The sequence below is a fragment of the Strix uralensis genome, chromosome 29 (assembly GCF_047716275.1).
Source record: "Strix uralensis isolate ZFMK-TIS-50842 chromosome 29, bStrUra1, whole genome shotgun sequence".
Taxonomy (NCBI): Eukaryota; Metazoa; Chordata; class Aves; order Strigiformes; family Strigidae; genus Strix; species Strix uralensis.
In genome coordinates this window covers 6,777,878-6,782,621 of record NC_134000.1, presented here as the reverse complement: position 1 = coordinate 6,782,621, position 4,744 = coordinate 6,777,878, and positions in this window count along the sequence as shown.

Sequence of the window (4,744 nt, the reverse complement as noted above, 5' to 3'; positions counted from 1 at the left end):
CTCTGAACAGCTTTTAAGTTCGGGAATGTTCAAACCATTTAGATTTCCAAAGACCCCAGCGGTCTCTTAGGGAATCCAACACCCTTAAACTGGGAAAAGTTTAATTTTGTAAGAAACACTGTTAGAATCAGTATTCTGCAGCTGGGAGTCACTTACCCACTTGTAGTTTTCCCAAAAGGTTTGTCGTTATATGCTGTATAAAAATTGCTGTAGTGAAATAGAGATACAGGATCACTGGTGAGGACCTAAGTGCAGGAATGAACTTGAGCGCTTGTCCAGCCAACCTACAGTGCTTATCCTCATTTTTTCTTATATTTGTAGCTCAATAACAAGGTATCCACATGACACAAGACCTCTTCTAAGCTCTATAGCTGCGCTCCAGTTTCTACCTCTGTAAATCAGTGGCACCTGGGGGCTTACACTGTGGTTTGTAGTTATAAATGGTCCCAGCACAAACATACTTCTATACTCACCAGATTTTGGGAGTGAGAGGTGCAACGCTCATAGGAATGGCTGTGCTTCTCCTGGCCCCTGTGGTTTTATCATGTCCTGGTTTATGAATGTAACAGGAAAAGTATTTGAGCCCTGCTAAAAGTTTATCTCACCATATTTGTGCTTCTTTTTTTTTTATCTTTGTGTATTACTTTGAGTTTGCATTCAGTGAAATGCAGTTTTATGTCAAAATCAAAGGTTTTATTTTGTTTTGGTCTTGGCAGCATCAAGGTGTTTGCTAAGAGATTCAAACCACAACAGATAGAAAAGACCCATTAGGTCATTTTGCCCTGCCTGTTTAACACCTACTATTGCATAGGTGTGAAGCTTCTTCTCTGAGAGATCATTACACAGTCAGCATAGCCTCATAGTTTTTCTGACTCCTGAAAAGGCAATATACACTACTATATTGACAAACGTTGTTAGATATACATTGCCAAAAGCTCACAGAAACCCGTGGAACTGCGTCCGTTCATATGGGCAGAAAATAGTCTTATAGTTTCCTATCAATTGGTCCTGTTGACTCCTTACAATTTTTTCATTTTTCTTACGAGAGATGAACATAACTGATGCTGCACTGGATTTAATGGTCTCCTCAGTGCTACATGTCTTTTCATTTGCCACAGCATTATTTATTAATAGTAACCTATCTCTCTCCTTTTCTCATACGTGTTTACTCCCAACAGTTTGAGCAACAATGAAAGCTTTTGCCCAAAGGAGTGGCTGGATGCCACAGCACTGTTACATCGAGTTCGTTTGACCTGCACACTGAGGAGACTAAAGCAAATACATAATTAATAATAAGCCTATATTCTCTCTAGTATTTGCAATTTTTCTTTCAGCGTTTGTGTAAGCAGTTCATGTTTGCCCTGCCTGTTCATTCTAGCCCTTCGTTTACTTTATCTTTTCCATAAAAAAATTAACTTGTCATTTATAATTTTATTTGGTTTCTACCCCATCCCCATTCTGTTTCTCAGTGCAGGTGTCTATGCTTTTTTTTCCACAAAAACCCCATTTTTTCTCTCAGAGCATGAACAGTTTTGCAGTGATCCTTGCAACAATTCCTGCATATTTTTTCCTGCAAGTCCTTAATTTAACAGATGCACACTGGATTTTGCCTTTTCTTTACCTTTGGACTGCCTTGATGAGAGAAACCACTGTGACGTTTTCAAGAAAATGTCCATCCCTTGAGCTGCAAGGTGTGGAAAGAAGACCAAAGGGTCAAGACTGGGGGGGCTCCTCCCCAGGAGCAGGGGAAGTGGTGCTTAAGTGGTACCTTCTGGCTGACAGCTGGCTTTGCTGGGGAAGGAATTTGAAGGGGCTCGGTTTTATCCCTTTGTTCATCAGGTTGTCCAGTAGCCCTTTTGAGGCACATCTGGATTTGCAGGACATCTCCTTTTCATCAAGAGAGCATACAGAACCAAAGCGCTGTGTTACTCAGTTACTTACAGTTCATAGGCTCCAGTTTACAGCAAGTTAGGGTCTGTCTGGTGACTGGGATGTGTGTGAAGAAGCTGAAGAAAGTTAAACCTATATAGAAGAAATATCTAAACCAATAGCTTTAGTGGTTTAGAAACTGAACCTTCATGGAATTGCATGCAACCTGATAGTCTCTTGTGACCATTGCCTAGCTCCTCGTTGTTACTCCCTTATAATTTATCCAAATGGTGACCAGCAGAGCTACGACGGGTTTTTGCTTGAGGCTGAATATGTTTGGAAAAATCCAGAAAAAATGCTTAGGCTATTTTCTAGATTGATGCCACCATTGTTCATATTTTTTTAAAAACTGATCAATTTTTTCCTTCTTTTCTGGGAGAAAAGGAGTCTGATTTACAGAACTCTTAAATGCTACGATGTGAAATGGAAGTGAATGAGAGCTGTGCTTACAATGTTTTACATAACTATAGAATACTAAGTGCTCTAAATACACGGTGCTTAAGCATCTCAGAATGGATACCTTGAATTATTAAACACATTTATCTTGGTCTTTTTAGGATTCCTCATTAAAATAAGGATAATAAATTATTACCTTCTCACCTCACTAGGGCAGCGTAAAGCTAAATAAATGTTTTGGTGCTAATACTGTAATATTAGTACTAATGCATTAATATAATGTAATACACTAATGTACATATATTAAATGTTTATTTACATTATAAATAAATGTGTTACTATAATACCTCAAATACCATGAGGATGAACACTATAAGAAAACTCATGAGGAAATTAATAGAAGTTTTCAGAGCAAGTTTGATTCATGTGCAGCAAATACAGCACAGGGCCACTCCCTGAATGCGTAGTATTGGCTACCTTCTCTCTGAATGAATGCCATCTCGTCTGTGTCTTCGTACAGTACCTCCTAACTTGTCACAATATTAACAATGTTCTTCTAGTTCTGTTTCTTGTGTATGGTTTCTAGGTTTTGCATACGTGATGTGCAAAAATAGGTGTTTCAGCATTTGGTATTCCATGGGTTAAGCCCACAAATGAAACCTTTGGATCCCCTGTACAGACCTCTGCCAGTTTTACTGAGAGTGGCTGCTGGGCCAAATGGGGGACTCGCTGAAAAATTTGCCTTTTCAGGAGGGTGGACGTGCAGGAATAGCCTTTGTTGACTGCTGGGAAAGCCCTGTGAAGCCAGGAAGTGGAGAATGCTCAGTGCAGAGGGAAGCTGCAGAGAATGCGGCTCTTCATCATGGAATCCATTATATGGACTATGTTTGTCAATGACCTTTAAACTCTCTAATTTTGGTTGGATTTTACTGGGAATGTTGTAATCAGTCCTTGCTTCAAACATAAATGTTCCTGAGCTTTCCAAAACAAAGGCAGGAATACTTTTTACTGTGAATAAAAAGAACAGCATTTTTCCCCCTGTCATTTTTAATTTGCTGGAAAAACATACACAATTATGGATGACAATTATTCAAAATTTTGTGCAAAGCAAATGCCCATGATGGAAAATTTCAATTTAGCCAAACAGTTAAGGGCTAGAATTTGGAAAACTGTAAAGAAAACATTGCAAGGTCTTGCAAGCCTAAGTAATGGGCAACCTTAATGGTTGTCTATAACATCGAACACAGTTTGGAAATAGCATCTGTCCTGCTCCTTCTGGATTCTCTAGTGATGTTTTTACAGAAAGTATAATATTTTACAGCAAACTTCATGAATCATTTCTGATTCTGCTGCAATAGAATAAAGGCAGGAACACCATACCCTGAATTCTCTGATTGCTTGGCATGTCTAACCTACATATCATCTTCTTTTGATATTCCACTGGAATTTAACAAATGAAGCAGAGATTAATATTAATGGCAAAGTAGAAATTACCATACATTTGTTCTCTGTTTTCATCAGGTGTCAGACACTACAGTAACAGACGCCAATTTAAGAATCTAGACAGATTTAGATAATTTCCTCGATGCTTGATGGCTATAATTAAATTAATTCTGGGAATCTGCACTGACACTTCTGCCATACTGTGTATGTGGCCTCCTAGCTCCTAATTATAGAGGTTTTCATGTTTTCTCTGCCACCTAAAATTGTGTGGGGACCAAAATGATGTTAATTTTGTGGCTGCAGTGCTGGGAGAAGGATATGCAGAGGGAAAGGTCTGCCTGTCTCCGAAAGCCACCCGTAATCCTCTCTGTGCTGAACCACATGCAAGTGTCAATAAGCATACTTGGGAGCATGGGGGCAGCATAGCTGGCCAGGCAGGGCAGTAAATTTAAGGAGCCACCACCCTGTGTGGCACCCTGCCTTTGAAAATAGCACACTACTAAATAATGCATGCTGGTGTGCCGGCCAAGTTAGCCTCACCTTGCCCAGACCTGTTGGTACAATGTGCTTTTTTGTGTGTCTGGAAGTATTCTGGGTCTTAGCAACCAGAGCTGTCTCTGCCCTTGGGAGCTGAGACAGAAAAGGCTTACAGCCACGCAAACAGAAAGCGACACACCGGTCTAAGTACCATATTTGAACCAAATTTCTGCTGCTTTTGCTGGTGTCCTTTCTATAAGCAGGAAAAGTCTGATTTCCCTAGCTCTGTTGAGATCCAGTGGTCACATCCTCCTGTGGTGCTTCTGCAGCATGCAGGGGAAATGTACTTCAGTGCGACTCTTTAAATCTCCCATGTTCAGCTCAGTGGGATGATGTAAGAGGTGGGTTCCTTGTTAAAGATGTCCTTCCTGGGAAGGGAAGTGCTCTTTATCGTTTTCTCATTCTTTTCTTACTTCTTACCTTTTTCCTGTTCTCCTGC